Below are 24,407 nucleotides of genomic sequence, written 5' to 3' on the forward strand. Positions count from 1 at the left end.
TTGGAAATCACCAACATGTAGTTGGGTATTAATATCATTGGACAAAGAAAAAGATCAGAAAACATGATGAAAACCTTACAACTCATTACAGATGTTACTCTCATTCAGTAGCATTCCCCTTATTCCTATGAAGTGAATTTTTCACTTTTGATATTTATTATTAATAACATTTTTTCTTGATTCTTTTTTACACTTTAAATCTCTGTAGTCAAATTTCCCACTTCTTCATGCTTCCCTTTTCTACTAGATGCTTAACAGAGGGAGTTATTATGGTGGTAATTATAAGAATACAAATATAATTTAAAACTGTACACCAAAAACTGTCAGTTTTATTGTGTTAATTTACAAAAAAATCTTTCAAAACATTCTGTTTCAAAAAATAACAAGGTATAAAAGGGTTATAAGCATATAATAAGTAAACTATATGTAACAACAGCACAAAAGGCAGAAACGAAATGGTATAATATATATGAGATAGATATAAATTTATACTGTTATCTTTGGAACAGTGGTTCTCAACATGTGTTCTGCAGACTAGCAGCATCAATATTGTCTGAGATCTTGTTAGAGATGAAATTCTTGGGCTGCACCCCAGACCTGCCTGAATCAGAAACTCTGGGGTTATAGCATAGTAACCTGTTTTGTGATCTTGATGCTTAGTAAAATTTAAGAATCACTGCTTTAGAGCAGGAGTTGGAAGCTTTTTGTACAGATAGCCACTATTAGTAAATATTAGTAAATATGGTCTTTGTACCAACTGCTTAACTCTGCTATAGTGGTACAGAAGCAGCCATGGACAATCTGTAAATGTGTAAGAGGGGCTATATTCTAATAAAGTGTCATTTAGAAAAACAAGTGACCCATGAGCTATATAGTTTGCCTACTTTTGCTTCAGAGCAAACACACACACACACACACAAAACTGAAATGATAAAAAGAAAATGAAATATTAAAAATACAGATAATTCTCACTTTGCAATTGCATGGGACAGCAGAGATGATCATGTAAGCAGAAACTGTGAAAAACACTTTTAATAATCAATCAAAATATTTTTGGTGAAGGATGTGGGAAGGTATTTTATTGACTGGAGAGATACTCCAGGGAAATTTCTAGTGGCAATAGAAATGTTCTATCGTTTTAGATGGTGGTTACATGACATAGCTAGGTCATGTACCTTTGTAGGTTGGGAGAAGGAACATTTCACTTTGATTAGAGCCTAGAGTAACTATTAGGGGAATGAGTATTAGATAAGGACAGACAAGTTGGTGGGGTCACATCAGGAATGGTTTTATGTGCCAAGTTAAGGAGTTTGTAATTTATCCTGTGGATAATGTTTTAGGGCTTAAATTTATGTCCTTATTTTAAAGGATACCACTCATTGGATTTAGAACTCACCCTATGCATTATGACCTTTAATTAGCTGAACTAATAACATTTACAAAGACCCTATTGGCAAATAAGTTCCTCAGCTTTTTCTCACTGTGATACAATACCTTAGATAATCAACTTAATAAGATAAAAAGTTTATTTGGTCTCATGATATCAGAAGTTTCAATATATGGGTTGCTGCATTGCTTTGAGCCTGTGGTAGCACAACACATCATGGCAGAAGCATGATAGAGCTGGCCTGTTCACCTTGCAGCCAGGACGTGAACGAGAGAGAAGATGGGCCAAAGTCCCAAGATCTCCTTCAAAAGCATACCCCTTCTACCAAAGATTCCACCACCTCCCACTTTATACTATAGGCTGGGAACCATGCCTGCCACCAGGGGCCTTTGCCTTGGGGACATTTAGGATGCAAATTACAGCAGTCACATTCTGAAGTTCTAAGAAGTTCTGAGTAGATATGATTTATTCAGCTCACAACAATATTCAATAGTGTCCCCCCTGAAACTAATGTCCATCAGAACCTCAGAATGTGACTTTATCTGGAAATAGGGTCTTTGCAGATGTAATTAATTAATATAATGTCAGACTGAGTAGGATGGACCCTAAATCCAATAAGAAGTATACTTATCAGAAGAGGAGAGGACAGAGATACACACAGGGAAGAAGGCCATGTGAAGACAAAGGTAGAGATTGAAGTGAAACAGCCATAAGCCAGGACCACCAGCAATTTCTAGGATCATCAGAAGCTATAATGAGCTGGGCAAGGCCTTCAGGAAGAGCCTGGGCCTACTAGCTCCTTGATTTTGGACTTATAGCCTTAGGAACTGCGAAAGAAAAAAAAAAAAAGAGTTCTGTTGTTTTAAGCCAACTGGTTTGCAGTAACTTATTATACCATCCTTAGGGGGGGAATGTATTGTTTAATACATATTCTACTTACTGTATTAAGCCCATAGTGTGGTGATTTTAATATATATAGTCTTTTATTTCTCCCTTCAGAAGGTAGAGCCTAATTTCTCTTCTTTTGAGTATAGGCTGGACCTAATGACTAGTTTCTAATGAATAGAATAATGAAGAAGTGAGTTCATACAGCTTTGCACACCAAGTCGGGATTGGCTAACTATGATCCACAGGCTGGCTACCAGTTTTATAATAGTTTTATTGGAACCTGTCATGCCTATTCGTTTCAGTATTGTATGTGACTATTTTACAGTACAACAACCTAGGTGAGTAGCTATGCTACAGTCTATATGGAATGTGAGCCTGAAATAATTACTATCTGTCCCTTTAAGAAAAAGTTTGTCAGCCCTGAACTAGGTTATAAAAGCATTTCTGGTTTTTGCCTGCTATTGATAACTTACTCTCAGGAAGTTCACTGCCTTGTCATGAGGATATTGTGGAAAGACTCATGTGACAAGGAACCAAGGCCTCCTGCAAACAACCACGTGAATGGACAGTCTTGGAAGTCTTCCTCTAGCCCCAGTCAAGTCTTCACTTGGCTGCATCCCTGGTCAATAAGTTTGATGTAACATCTGAGAAACCCTGAGCCGGAACCACCCACCCAGATTCCTGACCCTCAGAAACTGTGAAATAAGAAATGTCTGTGGTTTTAAGCTGCTGAGTGTTGGGGCAGTTGGTTATGCTCAACATACAACAAATATACTCATTCTCCCCTTCTACAGTTTTCCATGCGGTCTGTGAGCTTCTGTATGTGTCTTACCCATACCATAAACTTTTGCTATTTTAAAAACATACTGGGAAATGGAGTCTTTATAAAAAGAAATTCCAGGGTAACATAGACAAGATTTTTAGGAAACAGTGTTTGGAAGGTAGGGGCAATGTCTATATTTTTTTTTTTTAAGTAATTCCCCTTACTATCTAATACAACATTATATATGTTTATTGCTACTGATTTTAGGTTTATAACCCAGGCTTATTTGAGTCATCAGGCAGGATGTTTACTCTGTTACTCACTATTATTTATATAAAAAGGAGTAGTAGAGTATGCTATTATAATCTTTATTAGGTGTGCCTCAAGAGATTTAGATGCTTTCTGTAAATGTAAACCAAGTTGTCTCTAGTTGGGATGGTATCAAGTTCTGTGGGTATATCAGTTTTCTATTATTGCATAACAGTATTATCACAAAGTTAGTGGCTTAAAACAACACACATTTATTACTTTGGTTATTGGGCATGGCCTATCTGTATCTTCTGCTTAGGATCTAATATAAAGGCATTGACTCAACTAGGGAACTCATAGTTGGTAACAATGTTCAGTGCCAGTGGTTATGGATTGTGGTTGTTAGACTGAGAGCTTTGTTTTCACTTTTTTGTTCTTATTGTCTGGAGTCTTCCCTGAGCTCAGAGTCCAGTTTTACTTCCCTGGACTGGCCACGTGCTTCTTCATAGATAACATGCGAGAGAGAACCTCCAGACAGGTGCTGCAGATGTATATAACATTGTGACATAATGATGTGCATGTAATCATGTACATACCAGCACCATTACTGTGTTCTGTTGATTACAAGAGCAAGTCCTTCTCACCCTCAAGGGGAAAGGATCACACCAGCATGTGAACAGGGGGAATTAAGAATATGCCTGCCATGTGGACTTGGAGATCATATAAATCCTACTTGCAAGATGAATTTAATACCTTACTGAAGATGGTTTCTGTACCTAAAAAGTCAGTGTGTACATTCTCTTTATTCAACCTCCTCTGTGCTACAAATGGATGACTCCCAGCAGGATGTTTTTTAATGAGTAGGAATGGGATAATAAAAAACTAGGGGTTAAATGATATACCTAACCCCCAAACACAGCTTTAAACTGAAATGTACTGCAGCTAGAAACAGCTTGGCATGCAGCTGGTTAGACCCTCCTAAGCAAAGACTTCCTGCATGTAAGGATCCCAAGGTGCTGTTGCCAGTAGCATACAGGGAGCACTTTTTTTTTTTCAAGGTCAAAGATACAGTGTAAAAACTCTGTTTTTTTTTTTTTCCTTTTTTTTGAGTAAATGGGATAGATCCCACATTTACCCTAATGTGTGCTTTTGTTCACTTGTTTGATAATTGCTACTGAATGCACCCCACATGCAAGGCCTTTGCTAGGTGCCACTGTCTTTTGTGTGTGGGAAAGAGTGCCACCATCCACTGCTATCCCTGCTGTGGGTGTGGGAAAGAGAGCAAAGGCACATTTGTCTAGTATTTAGTGTTTTTAACATATAGTGTTTTTCAAAAAGTTTGGTGGAAAAAGGACCAGAGCATGAGTAGACAAGTTAGAAAGAAATTTTGAAAAGGAGAGACATAGCCAGGCACCACGGTACACACATACAATCCTGGAGAGGTTTGAGACCAGCCTGGCCAACTTAGTGAAATCCTTCTCAAAAGAAAAAGGGCTGGGAATGTAATGCACCCCTGAACTCCATCCCAGAATCCACCGCCCACACAGACATACATGTGCCTCTAGGCAAAGGAGAAGCCCAAACAATAAGTGACTAAAAATATGACATACTGATATGTGCCAGAATAATCTGTTATGTACTAGGTGCTCAGTTATACTAGTTGTCTTTCTGCTCTCTTTGTACAATCTGTCCTCTCCCTACCCACCATTGTCTAGGCTGACCTTGAACTCATGGACTCAAGTAATCTTCCCACCTCACTCTTTTTTCTTAAACATGTATTTTACTGTTCTACTATGTGCCATACATAGCAATGCCATAGTACCATAGTAACCAAACTGAATACATCCTTCACCTGTTTCTCCTATGCCCCATCCAACTTGGAAACATGGTCATCCATTCAATTTCTTCCTCCAGACTCACATTCTCCACCCCTATCAACCTTTGGATCCTCCTTTAACTGTGCCCAACACACCTCCCTAATCCTGATTTTGGCTACCAAGTTGATCGCTTTGTATCCACTGTAGGGTCCTCAATGCTGAATGGTGACCTTGAATTCATATTTATTGCTTTTTCCACAGTGGTTATTCAAAGCCCTGCTGCTTCCCATAATCCCAACTCTATCCTTTCCTTTTGCCAGGTAGCCATGCCTCCTCTAATATTATTGAAAATGGGATTTCTCAGCTTCCTTCCAACTTATTTCATAATCTCTTATTTTTTCTTTCCAAAAAACAAAACTCTCTCTCTCTCTCTCTCTCTCTCTCTCTCTCTCTCTCTCTCTCTCTCTCACACACACACACACACACACACTCAACACACACACACATAGACCTTCTGTCAAGGTTTTTTGTCCCAAACTCTTCCCCTCTCTTCAAATCTTATCCTAACAATGACCGCCACACTCTCTACTATAACTTAGGATATTATAGAATAATTTCCAGGCTATCTTCCTTAAGTTTGTTTTTGTTTTACCTTATATACTTATCATTCATTTATGGGAAGAACACTCAAAATTCTATTCTTCGGAATTTTCAAGTATACATTATATTGTATTTTGACACCATGTTATACAACAACTCTCCTGAATTTATTCCGACTAACTTATTAAATTTTGTGTCTTTTGACCAACATCTTCCCAGTTTTCTCCTAGAAAAGTTTTTTAAAAGTTATAATAGCAGTGGATATTTATTACCTTAGCAACATTCCACACTTTTACCAAAAGTAAATACATTTGTGCATTATGGATAATTTAGAAATTTAGATTAAAAGGGTAGAAAATAAAATCACATTGTCCCTACATTTAAAGATAACCAAAAAGAATATATATATGTTCCTCTAAATATATATATGTATGTGTGTCTGTCAGATCACATGATACATCTTACTATGTTATCTTTCCTTTTTTAACACTTCATCATGAATATTTTTGCCTGTATTTGTATATGTAATATAGATAAACACACACACCATATATATACAGGTACTGGGGATTGAATCCAGGTCCACACTCATGCTAGGGAAGTACTCTACCACTGAGCTGCATCCCTAGCCTTTTAGTATTTCATGTATAGAGGTTTAAAATATTTTGTCATACAGTTTACCATAATTTATTTAACAAATTCTCAATTGTGAGTGCATAATATTATTTCCAGGTATTTTTGTTTTAAACAATTATATGATGAAATCTTTAAAGCTAGATTCTCTCCTCTTTTATTTTCCAAATTCCTGATTATTCATTTAAAATAAATTCCTTAAAGTTGAATTTTGGGTCAAAAGGTATTTTCACTCATAAAATGTTTTAAATTTTCATTTTAAAAGATAGTTATATTTTAAGCCTGTTGATAGCTATTGCCAAATTGTACTTCAAAAAGTCTTAATTATTTTACCATCATCAGTGTATAAGTTCCTGTTTTGCTACACCATTTCCAAAGCATTTGAACAAAACGAACAGAAGATCTTAGTCACTTTGCAGAGATTTTGGTATCTTATTTTATTTTCAATTTAATGCTTATATTGTGTTTTTTGTATTAGTCATTGATTGCATCATTTTGTGTATGAACTGCCTCATGAATATTTTCCTGTTCCTCCTTATTAGTATGTTTGTCTACCTTTATAATTCTTGAACTCACAGTTGTTAAATTATTAAGTAAATGTATTATCATATATATAAATTATTAAGTGTATATATATATTTGATGTTCTGGAGATTGAACCCAGGGCCTCACACACACTAGGCAAGTGCTTTTCCACTGAGCTACATCCCCAGCCCCTGTGTTTTCCTTTCTAATAACTTTGAATAGAATTTTTCTCAGTGCAAAGGAAGCTTGTTTTGCGTATAAAATAGACTAGAGATTATTTATGTGTGTGTGTATGTGTGTATCTGTAGCCTGAAAAAGCCACTTAATGCTATTCTGTGTAGCTTACTCTATTTCCTTATACATTGCTTTATTAATTATTCAGGATTGTGGAATAATTAGTAGTTGAATTAAAGAGAAAATATGACAATTAGCTCAGTCTGCATGCTTCACTAATATTCTTTAATTATCAGTGTGTTGCATTTTATTTTTTTAACTTTTATGTTTTATTTTTTTCAGTTTATTATAATAATACATAATAGTGGAATTCAGTATTCCATATTTGCACATGCACATAACATAACTTGATCAATTTCACTTCCTAATACCTTCTCTTTCCCTCTCCTCTTCCCTCCTCCTCATCTGCTTGCTCTACTGATCTCCCTTCCATTATTATTATTAGTTATTATTATTATTTATTATTAATCAATGCATTATAATTTTATATGTAAGTAGGATTCATGTATATTTATACATGGACATAGCATAATTTGGTAGATATCATTCCCCAGTACTTTCCCATATTCTCCCTTCCTCCTTCTCTCTTGATTTTCTTCTTCTATTCTATTGGTCTCCATTCTATTTTTATGAGGTCCTTCTCTACCTTTCACATATGAGGGGTAACATTTGACCTTTGACTTTCTGAGTCTTATTTTACCCAGCATAATAGTCTTCAGTTACATTCATTTACTTGCAAATGACATAATTTCATTCTTTTTTATGTCTGAGTAAAACTCCATTGTGTGTATGTGTGTGTGTGTGACATTTTTTTTACTCATTTTTTGGTTTTGTTTTTGATACTGGGTATTGAACCCAGAGGTGCTTTATCACTGAGCCACATCCCCAGCACATCCCCTTTTTCTAAATTTTGAAACAGGATCTCATAAATTGCTTAGGGCCTTGCTAAGTTGCTGAGGCTGACCTCTAACTTGGAATTCTCCTGCCTCAGCCTATCAAGTTGCCAGAATTAAGGTGTCCACCCCCACACCTGGGTTTACCACATTTTCTTTAACTATTCATTGGTTGAATGGCACCTGGGCTGGTTCTATGACTTAGTTATTGTGAATTGCACTACTATGAATTGCATGTGTCACTATAGTATGCAGATTTTAGATCTTTTCGATGAATATCAGGGAGTGGGAGAGCTGGGTCATTTGGTAGTTCCATCTCTAATTTTTTGAGAAATCTCCAGTTTGCTTTCCAAAGTGGTTTACTCATGTGTAGCCTACCTATGGCAAATAATTGTACCTTCCCCCCAACATCCTTGCCAGTAATTATTGCTATTTATATTCTTGATGATTGCAATTCTAACTTATTTTAAAGCATTTTTCTCCTATTTTCAGTGGATGGCAGCAGTAGAAGCATTCTTTTCATTTAATTAAAAATGTAATGAGACACTTATAGGGGAAAAATATAGAGGAACTTGTCCTAAATGTGAAGAGCTTGTGATGGAAGCTACTCTAGAAATGTAAATTTATCATGAAATTTGTGACTATTTCATAGCCCAGCTAATAGTAAGCACCAACAAATACTATCCTGGGAAAAATGCATTTTATTTTTTAAATGTTGTAATGTTTAGTAATTATATTTTACTGGGTTTTTTTTTTGTGTGTGTGTGTGTGTTACTTTTCACTCCTGCCTCCTTTTATGTTTATTTATAGTGAAAACCACTTCAAGACACCAGTCTACCAGTCTCATTTCTGGAGGAGTGTCCTTTTGAAGATGACAATTTAATATAGAGCTTAGAGTAATTTAACAGACTAAAAATACTTGCTAAGAAAATATGACCCATTTAGGTTACTACTTCCAATTTGAATAATTTTCAGTGGGGCTTCATTTTGCTAATTTAAAATTCAGGCCCAGTATATCTCACAGAGTATTGTAGATGTCTTGTTTCTTGTAGATGTCTCTAGATTCTAGTGTTCCCCCTGAAGTTAGATAGATAGTGTCTTTAATTTATTCAGGACAGGAGTAAGCAACACCACCACAAGAGGCCTGGGAACATCCCTACTTTTATTTCCAAACTATACTGCCAGATGGATATTGTGTTCCATAGGCCCGTGTTGGTGGCTGTAAGGATGGTTATGGTTTTTTTTTTTTTTTAAATGTTTGTGTGTATTTTATTTATTTATTTGTTTTGGGTAATTTATATATTACAAAATCTAAAAATTTGCATCTTAATATAGACATATTGACATCAATGCATACTAGATATTCAGTCCTGCCTTTGCCTCTGCTAAGTTTCATTCACATCTTTCCCATCAAAACACTCTCTGTATGCATATATTTATCATTATATGGTTACGGGTTTTGAGGGTGAAAAAAATGAATACTTACAACTTGGGCCAGTTAAAAGCTAAGGGTGATTATGATTGCTAAGAGACCAGATTGTTCTTAACCAGCGGCAACAAGGGGCCTTATAAGAAAAATATGCAAGCAGTAACTTTTACTTATACCCTTTATTAAGACTACCTCAGAATGAAAGAATAGAATAGAATTTAACAAAATAAAGATGGTCTAGAGTAGTTTAGTTTTTCCTATTCCAAAGGTGCAGTGTTTGGGGGTAAAGGATTCTTTCACACATAATTCCATCCACCCTGAATTCTATATGTGAAGATATGTTTAGAAAGGGAAGTTTCCAGTTCTAGACTGATGTATCTTCACGTCAGGCACCATTATTTATTTATCACCTGATCTCAGCTCAGTGCCTACACATACTGAGTACTCAGAAAAGTTTTTATTGACAGAATAAATGAAGTTAACTTCCTCATACTGATTCCTTTTAAAAAAAAATTGTTCTAATTATACCTGACAGTAGAATGCATTTTGACACATTCTACACAAATGGAGCACAACTTCTCCTTCCTTTGTCTGTACATGGTACAGAGTGACACTGGTAGTGTAATCATACATGTATATAGGGTAATAATGTCTATCTCATTCCACCACCCTTCCCATCCCCATACCCCCTCCTCTCCTCTCACTCCCCTCTGCGTAATCCAAAGTTGCTTCATTCTTCCCTACCCCCGCCCATCCCATTATGTATCGGCTCCACTTATCTGAGAAAACATTCAGCCTTTGGTTTTTTGGGTTTGGCTTATTTCACTTAGCACGATAGTCTCCAGCTCCATCCATTTACCTGAAAATGCCATAAATTCAAGGCTGAGTACTATTCCATTGTATATATGTACCACATTTTCTTTATCAATTTATCTGTTGAGGGGCATCTAAGTTGGTTCTATATTTAGCTATTGTGAATTAAGCTGTTATAAACACATCATTATAGTATGCTAAATTTTAAATTTTTGGAGTATAAACCAAAGAGTGAGATAGCTGGGTCAGTTGGTGGTTCCATTCTAAGTTTTCTGAGGAATCTCCATACTGCTTTCCACAGTGGTTGCACCAATTTGCAGTCCCACCAGCAATGTCATACTGATTCCTTATTCTTGTTCTATCCTTTCATGTCTCCCTAAAACTGCCCCTTTCTTCACATGCTTTAGCAGATTGTGTTCATACAATGAAGTATTCATGATTCTTCCTCCTTAGCAAAAACCTAGCTTAAAAGAGAGATCTGGTGAAGAATGGTTGTTGCTGACTAGACAACACAGAAGGGATCCCTAGGCTGTGGTTTGGGGGAGGGGGCTGGCATGTTTGTTTAAATTTCAATTTATGAGTTGATTCAAGTATTCTTGAGTCATATTTTCTGTATTTCTAAAACATTTTAAGTTACAGGAGACTAACTGCTTCCATAAAACTTTTGTGACCATTTCCATTTATACCTTGTTGGATCTCTTACTCTAATGGCTTGGTCTATATTTCTTGTTTGTTTATTCTTGTTTTGGTAGTACCATACATTTATATTACTATTTTCTCTCATGTTAAATTGAACATACCTTTGAGGCAGCACAAGTTATTTTTAAGATTCTTGTTGGCTGTCCTTTAGAATTAAAGATGGTACCAGGAATGTACTGAGTGAATCTTAACTAATTGTGCTATGAAAAAAAGAGCCAGCATTAGTGGTTGCTGTTGTTGCACAGATAGAAGTTGTAATGAAAGAAACATTCAGGAGACCTGAATGAAAAAACATTCAGTCACTTCCTGACTGTCACAAATTCCACAACTAGGGACAAATTTCTCAGCCTCAGTTTCTTCATGTGTGAAAAAGAAGAGTAGATTGTTTTAAATTTTTCTCCCAGCTCTTTGATTCTCTGAGTCATTAATTCTCTGAATGTCTAGAACAATCATTGTTTATTTATCTCATTTAGGAAATAACTAGTAGCAGATAACCACCAGTAGTGGGATATTGTAGTTGGAATACACATTAAGCAGCAGTAACAGAGTCTCAAAAATTTTGGTGGCTCAAAAAAGGAATTTTGTTATTTTGCTCTTAAAGTAGACAGGAGTTCTACAAGAGATAGTTAACTCTGATTTGTTAGACTATTTGAAACCAAGGTTACATCTGTTTTGTTGCTATGCCATTGCCTGGGATATTGTCATTGTCTACATGGCAGAAGCTGATTCAGCATGAGAATATGAGGTAGGAGAAGAGTCCAGGACAGGCAGCTTTTTCTTCAAAGGAGGACCTGGGAGTTGCAGACACACTGTCACCCACATCCCATTGGCTAGAACTTATTTGTTCATGTGATCACATCTACAGCCACAAGAACAGAAGAGTCTTTAGCAGAGTAAACGCGTACCCACCTAATCCTCCCAACTGTGTGTGTGTGTCGGTGAGGGGTATTGGGGATTGAATCCAGGGTTGCTCTGCTACTGAGCTACATCTCTAGTTCTTTTATTTTTTTTGAAACAGGGTCTCCCTAAGTTGCTGAATCTGGGCTTGAACTCGCAGTCCCAAGTTGCTGAAATTACAGGCACGCACCACCATGCCTGGTTCCCATGTAAACCTTTAAAACGGGGTGAGGAGATCAAGGCTTCTCGAAAAGGAAAGAGAGAAAATTCGATATTGGGAGCCAATATGTACCACTATGATTTTTGTTATGATTTTAAGTCTCCACAGCAATTTTAAATTTTCTACTTATTGTGTTTTTTTATCCAGTAAATAGACTGAAATCAGGGTTTGTGATTTATTTCTATTTGTATACCCAACAACACATGTTAAGGTATCTTAAACACCTCTTTTTTTATTTAGGTATTATGTTTTCCGGGTATCTAAGTATGCACTATGCTCAGCCTGTTTCCCTACCACTTTGTTCTGCTCTGTCTGCTTATTACTCATCTAGAGAATGTTACATGTAAAGCTTTTAATGCTCAGCCTAGTTGAGAAGCCAGGATTGGAACCTATAGAATAGTAAAATTTAAAAATATATTATAGATTGATTAATTTGAGATGGGTATTAGTGGTGGAAATCCGTCTTTTGCTTCTGTAGGCAGTAATAAAGATAGGACTACCCTATATGGGGTACTATTATTACATGTAATGGAAAACCAAGAGCTTTTCAGTATGGCTTCATTATTTGATTTTAAGTGTATCACTTGGGCATAACATATAGGAATGAGTAAATGTTAAAAATGGATTTTTTTTCTTGAAAGATTTTTTATTTCTTATTTGCTCCCTCCTTTAATGTTAATGATGAAGATATGACTGAAATCTGAGCGTGAATCTACACATTATAAGCTTGTTTAATCATCGTTGTATAAGGCTCATTTTTAAAACCAAGGCTACTGTCTACAGATTCAGTTCACATCTTATCCTCTCTAACTTCCAGTTCTTTTGCTGCTGTACTTATATTATGCACTATAATCTTACATTGGAATGAAAAAGTATGAGCATGAGCCTTCCAGTTTTGTAGTTGATATGGACTACCTTGGCAGAATTGTCCCTGCTTTGTCCTAGCTAGTTTCCCTAACTCCCTCCTCAGCAAGGTACAGTTCCAGTCTACCTCCTTATTGTAACTGACTTTAATCATCCAGCCCCAAATGATCATTCCATCAGAAATGAAAGAAAGACTTAATTCAGACCTTGGGTTAAAGGGCAGTAGTGCAAATCAGGAGTGGTAGAGCAAACTGTAGCGTAAGGACAGGGTGTGTTTGTGTAAGTACAAGCCTTTCTTCCCTCTACAAACATACCACCTTGCCAAAGACAAGCAAATCATAAGTACTGGCTATAATCTGAACCTGGAAGATCAATTCGCAGGCGTTCTTCAGCTTCATCCCACGTTCCCAGAGCTCCTACTGAGGCTCAGTGGGAGGCATCTTTGTCTTTGTATATTTTTCTCCTAGGGATTTACATTTTTCTCTAAGGGGTACTAGCACATTTGTTTGCAAAGAGCCTGCTCTTACTTCTCTATATCAACAGATGGCAGCAAAGAGCACCACTCTGTAACCTAACCTGTAAGTCTTAAATTGGGGGTCTCTTGTCTCCCTGGTGCCTAGGGGGAAAGTGCATAGGGGGCACTTGTTAAACTGTGATAAGACGGGAGCAGTTATAGAAATGCTGGGTATGTACTAAGAATTTTGCTGTGTATAGGATAGTCCCATGCAGGAAGATTTTGCTCCAAATTTCAGTTAATTTCCTTCTGACATTTTCTAACCTTAAGCAAAACGTTGCTGTCTGCCCCATGAATTTAGCATTCAAACCATTTTGTGTAGTTACTGATCTCACCAAAGCTCCTTGATACTAGAAATTGACTTTTTCATCATTGCATTGCCACTTTTTAAAATTCAACTTTAGGGGGTGGGGTTCAGTGGTAGAGTGCTTTGTCTAGGAGGCCTTGGGTTTTACCTCCAGCACTGCAAAAATAAACAAAAATAGTTTTTAATTTTTACTCATTGAATGATAGAAAACAGGTCTTTATGGAGGGAGGGAAAAGGGTCATGGATAGAATGTAAAAGTTTAGTAAATCTTTAATATGTTACAGAGTTTAGATAAAGCTAGAGTAGATGAACTAATCTCCCTGGGGCCTTGGGACTAGTTACAACTCTATTTTAAAGTACTTTATGAGTTGTAAAGTATAGTACAAGGGTGTTTACAAAGAATGTCTAGGGGCTGGGGTTGTGGCTCAGTGGTAGAGACTTCACTTAGCATGTGCAAGGCCCCGGGTTCGATCTTCAGCACCACATAAAAATAAATAAATTAAGGTATTGTGTCCAACTAAACTAAAAAATAATTTTTTTAACCAGAATGTCTAGGACCATATTTGTTCCTAATTATTATTTCTGGAATTTCAAAATCTACAATTCAAAAAGAGCACAATATAAAGAAGATAGTTTAGCATAAAAGGCATGTGTTTGTGTAAGTACAAGAATAGCAAAAAATAGATATGTGTTAAATGTATATGTCATAGAATAGTAATTTTTTAACTTTTTGTACCGCTAGTTAGCTTTTCATTGCTGTGGCAAATACCTGAGAAAAATAACTTAAAGGAGAAAAGATGTATTTGGGTCATGCCTTCAGAGATTTTAGTCCATGGTCAGCAGGTTCCATTGCATTAGGCCTGAGGCAAGGCAGAACATTATGGAGAAACAGCATGGCAGAGAAAAGCTGCATAGCTCATGGTAGCCAGAAAGCAGAGAGAGGGAGAAAGAGAAAGGGACTGGGGATAACATATAGATATACATTCTCAAGGGCACATCCCCATGGACCACTCCCTTTAACCAGGTCCCACCTCCCATAGCCTCTACTTCCTCCCAGCAGTCCATTCAGCCTCAGTGAATTAACCCATTGAAAATGTCAAAGTCTTCATGATCTAATCATTTCCCCAAAGCCTTACCTTTGAACATTGCTACCCTTGAGACAAAGCCTTCAATAATTATTCTATGTTTTCTGTCATAATACATTAGTCTGAACTTCCTAGAATCTTATGTAAACTGAATCATAGAAGATGAGTTTTGTGTGTGTGTGTGTGTATGGTTCTGGGGATTGAACCCATGGCCTTGTGCAAGCAAGGCAAGCACTCTACCAACTGAGCTATGTTCCCAGCCCAAATATACTCTTTTATGTGACTTCTTTCACTCAGTGTAACTACTCAGATTCATCCCCATCGCAACATATATCAATAGAACATTTCTTTTTATTGCTGAATAGTATTTCCATTGTATGGATATATCATGGTCTATTTATTCACATGCTGATGGACGTTTGAGTTGTTTTCATTTGGGAACTATTACAAATGAAGCTACTATAAATGCATGCAAGTCTTCATATGAAAAAAGAGCTGGAAGAGAAGAACTGTATCATGTGGAGGGGATATGTGTAACACTTTAAGAAACTCTGGCTTTATTTTAACAGTTTCTATGAATGAGAAGATAGAATAGCAGTTCTCCTGAGAGGACCCACCATGCTAGTCATCTTCCTGGGCTACGTTTTTAGCACTCAGCTTGCTCTTACACGCTGTGCATCTAGAGTACCTCCCACTTTGAACACAATAACCTTTAATAATCTCATAATAATCTGTAAGATTATTCTGTTTTAAAACCCAAGGCTAGATTAAGACCTCTGTAGTCCCAAACACTGAAAAAAATATTACCTCTTGCCAGGCACGGTGGTGCATGCCTGTAATCCCAGTAGCTCAGGAGGCTAAGAGGATTGTGAGTTCAAAGCCAGCCTCAGCAAAAGCAAGGCACTAAGCAACTCAGTGAGAACCTATCTCTAAATAAAATACAAAATAGGGCTGGGGATGTGGCTCAGGGGTTGAGTGCCCCAAGTTCAATCCCTGGTACAAAAAAAATATATAACCTCTTGCCTAAACATTAATTCAAAATCATTATGCAATGCTAAGAATATTTTATATTTATATATAATAAAATTCTCATTTTCTCCCACAATAACAAGTTTGATTTTTAAAAACCAATATATCAAACATCTGATTTCATCAGAAGTAAATATTTCAGGTGCCTTTTTTTTCACTGGGGTTCTAAGCACACACATTAGTCTGCCTGGGTAGTCTTGAACAGCTTACTTCATGAAATAGGTTCTAACAGATTGGTTTTTCATTTGCCTGTTACCGTTCTTACTGCTATCACAGATGGAGCTGCCAGACACCCTTTATTGCTTATTCACAGACCTGTGGATCGTACTCTTAAAATGGGCTTCTTCAATAATTACTGTAGCATAACATTTTAAATGGATAATTACACATATTTCATCATATCCAATTGTTTGGATACTTCTAGTGTGAGACTCCTATTTAAATTCTTTTTTTCTTACCAACAGATGAGCATAATAAGAAAATAGGTTCTGGAATCCACTGTGCTCTCTTTTTTTTCTTTAAACTGGCTTTGTTATTTCAAGTTATTTAACCTTTCTATGCCTTTAACCTTTCATCTTAAAATGGGATTAAAATACTATTTAAATCTTTGTCTGAATTAAATTAAATATTTATGTGGTGTACTTAGTACAATGCTTGACATATAATAAAAATTGATAGTTTATAGGTATTATTATTGTACTCAACTATTATGCTTGTCTTTATAATGGAAGAGAGTATAATTCAAATTAGTAAATGATGAAATAATTTTTCACTTGGGTCAAAATGGTTTTTGGCAGATTTTTGGCCATTCAGTTTATATTTTGCTTGATCTTAAATTTCTTCAGCATACATAGACTGAAGATCATAGCAGGAGGAAAACCTTAAAGTGGACATTCAGACAAAGATAATTGACAATTGACTTTAAAATGAAAGCCAGGAAAAGGATAGATCAAAAGAAAAAATTGTTTTTTGTAACCTTTGATTAGACAGTAAGCAATTTAAGAAATCCAAAGTTGTAGTCTATCCATCTCAGAATAAGAATAACCAATAAGAAAATGCATGTAATTTAGAGATATAAGAGATAAATTGAGTTATGATTTTGGTTATAGGGTTATTGAGTTTGTAGCTAACATTGGTTACCATGATGAGGTTCTACAGTACATTGTAATTGCCTCCATTTTTCAGTGAGGCATGGAACAGTTAAGTAACCTTACTTAGGATTTCCAAGTTAATTTATTTTAAAGGTTAAATCAATTTGAGATTAACAGAAATGATTTTTGAGAAAGTCACTGACTTTAAAATATTAAAGATAATAGCCTGGCATGATAACATGCACTTCTAATCCTAGTCAGGAGACTGAGGCAGGAGGATTGTTTGTTTGAGGCCAACCTGGGCAACATGGTGACCCTGGCTCAATATAAATGAATGAATGAACAAATTAATAAAATCAAAGACAGAGCTTGTTATTGAGAAGAAATGTTTAGTCTTAAGAATGTTATACAAGGAGGATGACAAAGACAATTGCAAAGTGTAATCCCTCACTAAGTGAGAGAAGACAGAATTTGAAAGTTAATCTAGAAAGTATTAAAATTATTAGTGTCAGGAAAAGGAACAGAAAATCTGATTTTAATTTGGCTTTGTGGAGTATGATGGAAGATAATCAATAAATGATATTGTGTTAATAAGCTTCTCTGTTGGCTGAAATTTACAGAAACTTATAATAAACTGGTTTAAGTGAAAAAAGAGGCGGCGGGGGAGGAGGACAGAATTGACTACCTTACATATTTGAGAGGTCCAACAGAGTAAGTGGCTAAGTTAGTCTCTGTTATCAGGAGTCTGTCTTTTTCCCTTTACTCCTCTGGGCTACTTTCCTCTGTCCTATATATGAACCAAGATGACAATCATTTGCTTATATAGTTCTTATAGCTAGTAACCTGATAAAACAAATGTGCATTTCTTCTCCAATAACTGTCGTAAACATCCTGGAGATGAGTCAGTTGATACTCATTGGCTGGTTTGGGTCATGTGTCTATCCTTTCACTAACTAAGGAGATGAGTTTCAGCCTCGTGCCACCTTCTCACTCCTCCAGCCCTAGCTTCAAGTGGGGGAAGATACAGTTCCCTCAAATGGAGAAGGTATAGGTGTAAACTTAAAAAGGCCAACATCATACTCTGATGTTTGGATCTTCATCATCTTGCCTGTGCTGTGAGGTTGAAGTAGAAATGTCAATTTGTATCTAGCTAATGTGAACAAATTGAGATAGAAGAATAGAATTTAGATGGTTAAGAGGTTAAGATTTATTTTTCATGTGAGTGCTCAGAAAGTAAGTAGTTTCTTTGTCCCTCCACCTCTTTTTTGTTTGTTTGTTTGGTGCTGGGGCTTCAACCCAGGGCCTTAAGCATGCCAAGCACACACTGTACTACTGAGGTACACTCCCAGCCAAGAAAGTATTATGAGTTTTATGTATAAGAATAATGTATGAAGCTTTATTTTACTCTTTCAATGTGTAAAATGCCTTTATAAATGCCAGATATTATTTTTAGTCCTACAAAGGTTTGGTATATGGCATCTTGCCATAATCTGCATATTATGGAATGGTGTATTTTGAGGATGTTAAATATTTTATTAATTGAGAAATCCATTTGCTTTTGATTTGCTTCAGTGCGTTTGCAGTATCGATAAAAGAAGAATTCTTACATTCCTCATTTATAGTCATCCTTTTGACAAGGATAATACATTAAAATGTCATTAAGCTGTTAAGATTTATTCTAAATGGCATATAAAATTTCAAGCAATTGCTTTTCTTCGGTTGACTAGATGTTTTATTATCCTTTGAAAAAACATATTAAAGAGTTCAAATCCAGTTAACTCATGATATTTTTTCTAAGTTTGCCATCATTGTGTGTACTTTTGGTTTTCCTTTATCAGAAAGATGATTGTAGAATTTATCACAAGACTTATCTTTAAAAGTTAACAGATACGCTTTTAGTATAAATCTTTATTTGTAGTCTATCTTTTCAAGAAGGATTTGAGGTACTTATGAAGGATGTATATATACAACAAGGTTAACAAAAGGGAAATCAAACTCAAAACAAGGAAGACAAAGCAAAAATGCTAATCACAAAAGCATATATAGAGAATATAAAGTTAGCTCTGAGTTTCCCAGCATCTGGGTCAGAAAAATGGGGAATTTAGCAAATTACACCATCGTTCTATAAAAGGTGGACATCAAATAATTTTGCAAGAACAGAAAGCTCCCTGGTATTAAGTTGTAATATGAATTCCTTATGTGAATTTAACATTTAACATTCTAGGATGGAAGTAGAGAATTTTGACCAATATTCCCACCTAGTAGATGGATCACTTTCCATATTAGTTCATATCATTTTATAAAACTATATCTTTTTTAAAAAATATTTTTTATTTGTCAATGAAACTTTATTTGATTTATTGATACTTGGTGCTGAGAATCGAACCCAGTGCCTCATAAGTTGACAATGGAAAAGAAATATGGCTCTTCCTTATAATAATTCTTCAAATAAGGAAATCTATAAGACTCAATGATATTGATTCTGCTAAGGGATACTAGATTAATTTACAAAGCTGTAGCTTTTTGATTATTTCTTTTATACAGTGATAGATTTTAAGGATATTTATAAGAATGTTTTTCCTTAGATGTTTCTTAAGAATCACTTTTTCAGACAGGAATTTATTGAGAGCTGAACAGAAAAAAAAAATCTTTGAAATCCACTTGTTGACTAAGGATCCTAATATTTTGGATAGAAAACGGTAGGTTAACATTAACATTTAACATTCTAGGATGGAAGTAGAGAATTTTGACCAGTATTCCCACCTAGTAGATGGATCACTTTCCATATTAGTTCATATCATTTATAAAACTATATATTTTTTAAAAAATATTTTTTTAGTTGTCAATGAACCTTTATTTTGTTTATTGATATGTGGTGCTGAGAATCGAACACAGTGCCTCACACATGCTAGGCAAGCACTTTGCCACTGAGCCACAACCGCAGCCCCAAAACTATATCTTTATGTAAAAATAAATATTTAGCTGCCTAAAAAAGAAAAAGAACAGAGTTCTTGATCAGCTGGCTTAACTCCCTGGAGGTTTTTCTCCTTTGATTAAAAACCTGTGAGACAATTCCCCAATCTCTTTAAGGAAAATAATTTGGATTAGTTTTTCTTTGGAAGAAGTGTCCCTAATAGATATTTTTTAAAATATCCTGAAAGGACCTGCTCAAGTTTTATTATAAACACACATAAATTTTTTTTGTATTATTCCATATAATTTTGATTCCTGGATCTGCACAACTGTTGAAATTTCCCTTGTTGAGTGAGTAGAAGAGTCATGGAATTTGGATAATAACAACAAACAAAATCCGTACTGTGTTATTTTTTTTTATCTTCTATATGCTGGTACTGTACTAAACTTTTTATATATGTTATTTTATTGAATGTTCCAATAATAGTTTAGTCTATTTTTATCCCTATATAACTAAGGCAAAAATTGAAACTCAAGTCTTTCTGGAATTATATAACTAAGAAGTGGCAGAGACAGCATGTGAACCCACATCTTTTAACCAGCTTTTATCACTACATTCTGATGCCTGTGAAGAAAATCTGAGTCTTCATGCATTAGCATTTGAGGTCACTATACTCTCTATTTTCCCTAGTATTTTTGACAAAAGTTGCCACTGAGTCATGATACTTTCAACTTCTCTTAAATTCTAGCTTAAATGAGTCATTTTCCTTTTTTAAGAATACAATTTCCTCAAAAAACAAAAACTAGAATAGTTCATATTTTTATGACAGAACAGTTGTACCTTAATTTCTTTCTATACTTAGATTTTTATCTAGAAATGAGTTTTTAATATCTCTTCGGTAAGGAGACCATCATCATCTTCCGGTCATAATTGAAATTTGAAGAGGTTCATTTGGTTCTTAAAAGAACTTATTCACCTCGATAATGGTTTTGTAGTTCTCCATGCTCAGCATGCCCACCACATGCTGAAATAAAAATTTACTTGTGATCAGTGCCACATACCTGTAATCCTGGCTACTTGGAAGGCTGAGCCAGATGGTTCATTTGAACCCAGGAGTTAGGGACCAGCCCTGGCCAAATAGAACCTATCTCAAAAAAAAATTACTTATGATTTGCTATTTCTATATGTAAACTGTCCCATATGGTAGCTACCAACACATGACTATTTAAAATTAATATTTTATAAAGTTAAAAATTTAGCTCCTCAAGCACACTTGGCACATTCAAATGCTCAGTTGCCACATGTGGCTGTGATATTAGTGCAAGTTATTGAACATTTCCATCACCACAGGAAGTTCTCTTGGGCAGTGCTGTTCTAGTGGTTACATTTTTCATGCCTCCTCCACCTTCCTCTGTTCCCCAAACAATAATGGCTTCCTTCAAGAATTACTTCTACAGCTTCCATAGCTTATCTTCCCAATGGTTTCGCATGATATTTTACATGGAGGAATCTTTGTTGGTTCAGTTGTTATTTCTGTGGTACAGGGAAGTATGCTAACCCAGACCAGGTTTATCTTACTAAAGTGGCAAGGCCATAAAGTCAGCTAGTTTTCATTTGCCAGATTATATATTGAACCAACAATTTTGGGTAACTGTTACAAGAAGCACTTATAGACCTGTTTTGTTGAATTACTGCAGAGACTACCCCCACCCTTTGTTGACTTATAAATAGTAATGATGCTACTACTGAACCTTACAAATGTGTTAGCTTTTATAACAATTTTGATTCTGTTTTTTAAAATCATTTTTATTTGTTCTTTTTAGTTATACATGACAGTAGAATGTATATCATGAATACATAGAGTATAACTTCCCATTCTTGTGGTTGTACAAGAAGTGAAATTACACTGGTCACGTATTCTTATATGAACATAGGAAAGTTATGTCCGATTCATTCTACTGTCTTTCCCATTCCCGTCCTTCCTCCCTCCCCTCAATTCTCCTCTGTTTACTGGCAAATGCCATAATTTCATTCTTCTTTATAGCTGAGTAATGTTCCATTGTGTATGTGTACCACATTTTTTTAATCCTTTTGTCTATTGAAGGTCACCTAGGTTGGTTTTATAGCTTAGCTATTGTTAATTGAGCTGCTATGAACATTGATGTGACTGTGTCACTACCATATGCTGATTTTAAATCCCTTGGGTATGCCAAGGAGTGGGATATCTGGGTCAAATGGTGGTTCCATTCCAGGTTTTCTGAGGAATCTCCATACTGCTTTCCAGAATGGTTGTACCAATTTGCAGTCCCACCAGCAATGTATGAGTGTACCTTTTCTCCTACATTCTCACCAACATTTATTGTTGCTTGTATTCTTTTTTTTTTTTTTCCCAGTGGTGCTGGGGATTGAACCCAGGGCCTCGTGCATGTGAGGCAAGTGTTCTACTGACTGAGCTATATCCCCAGCCCATTGCTTGTATTTTTGATAATTGCCATTCTGACTGGAGTGAAGTGAAATCTCAATGTAGTTTTAATTTCTCTACTTTCTAGTGATGTTGAACACTTTTTCATATATCTGTGGGCCATTCATGTTTCTTCTGTGAAATGTCTGTTCAGTCCTTTGCCTATTTATTGATATTTTTGATATTAATTTTTGAGTTCTTCATATGTCCTGGAGATTAATGCTCTATCTGAGGTGCAGATGGCAAAGATTTTCTCCCTTTATGCAGGGTCTCTCTTCATGTTCTTGATTGTTTCCTTTGCTGTTAAGAATTTTTTTAGTTTGATATGATCTTATTTATTGATTCTTGATTTTACTTCTTACATTTTAAGAGTCTTGTTGAGACATTTGGTTCCTAAACCAACATGATGAAGATTTTTTTTTTTCATCAGGGATTGAACTCAGGGGCACTAGACCCCTGAGCCAGGTCCCCAGACCTGTTTTGTATTTTATTTAGAGACAGGGTCTCGCTGAATTGCTTAGCACCTTGCTGTTGCTGAGGCTGGTTTTGAACTCATGATCCTCCTGCCTCAGCCTCTTGAGCTGCTGGGTTTACAGGCCTGCACCACTGCACTCTGCCATGATGGAGATTTGGGCCTACTTTTTCTTTTAGTAGGTAAGAGTCTCTGATCTAATGCCCATGTCCTGGATCTACTTTGTACCTTTATTTATTTATTTATTTATTTTTAATGGTGCTGCTGAGGATCAAACCCAGGGTCTCACACATGTCAGGCAAATGCTCTAATATTGAGCCACAACCCAGACCCTTTGATTCACTTTGAGTTGAGTTTTATGCAGGGTAAGAGATAGGGCTCTAATTTAATTTTATTACATATGGATTTCCAGTTTTCCCAGCATCATTTGTTGAAGAGGCTATCTTTTCTCCAATGTATGCTTATGGCACCTTTGTCTAATAAGAGATAACTGTCTTTATGTGGGTTTATCTCTGGGTCTTCTGTACCATTGACCTTCATGTCTGTTTTGGTGACAATACCATGCCATTTTGGTTTCTATAGCTCTGTAGTATAATTTAAGTTCTTGTATTGTGATACCTCCTGCTTCACTTTTCTTGCTGAGAATTGCTTTGGCTATTCTGGGTCTCTTATTTTTCAAATGAGTTTCATGACTAATTTTTATATTTCTATGAAGAATGGCATTAGAATTTTAATGGGAACTACATTAAATCTGTATAGCACTTTTGGTAGTATGGCCATTTTGACAATATTAATTCTGACTATCCAAGAACATGAGAGATCTTTCTAACTTCTAAGGTCTTCTTCAAGTTCTTTCTTTAGTGTTCTATAGTTTTCATTATAGAGGTCTTTCACCTCTTTTGTTAGATTGACTCCTAAGTATTTTATTTTAATTTTTTTAAGGCCATGGTGAATGGGATAGTTGTCCTATTTTCTCTTTCAGTTGATTCATCACTGATGTATAGGAACGTAATTGATTTATGGTGTTAATTTTGTATCCTGCTACTTAAGTTCTAGAAGTTTTCTGATGGTGTTTGTTGGGTATAGAATCATGTCGTCAGCAAATAGGGATAGATTGAGTTCTTCTTTTTCTATTTGGAGTCCTTCAATTTCTTTCTTCTAATTGCTCTGGCTAGAGTTTCCAGGACTATATTGAATAGAAGTGGTGAAAGAGGGCATCGCTGTGTTCTAGTTTTTCAAGGGAATGCTTTCAATTTTCCTCCTTTTACAATGATGTTGGTCTTAGGCTTAGCATATATAGCTTTTACAATGTTGAGTTATGTTCCTACTATCCCTAGTTTTTCTAATGTTTTGAACATAATCGATGCTGTATTTTTGTCATTGCTTTTTCTGCACCTATTGAGATGATCATGTGATTCTTGTCTTTAAGTCTATTGATGTGAAGAATTATGTTTATTGATTTCTGTGTGCTGAACCAACCTTGCATCTCTGGGATGAATCCCACTTGATCATGGTGCACTATCTTTTTAATATGTTTTTGAATGCAATTTTTGGCTGTATTTTTAAAAAGTAGCTTTATTAAGGTATGATTGACATACAGAAAGTTGCAGATATTTAATGTTT

This window comes from Callospermophilus lateralis, chromosome 10 (genome assembly GCF_048772815.1).
Source record: "Callospermophilus lateralis isolate mCalLat2 chromosome 10, mCalLat2.hap1, whole genome shotgun sequence".
Classification (NCBI taxonomy): Eukaryota; Metazoa; Chordata; class Mammalia; order Rodentia; family Sciuridae; genus Callospermophilus; species Callospermophilus lateralis.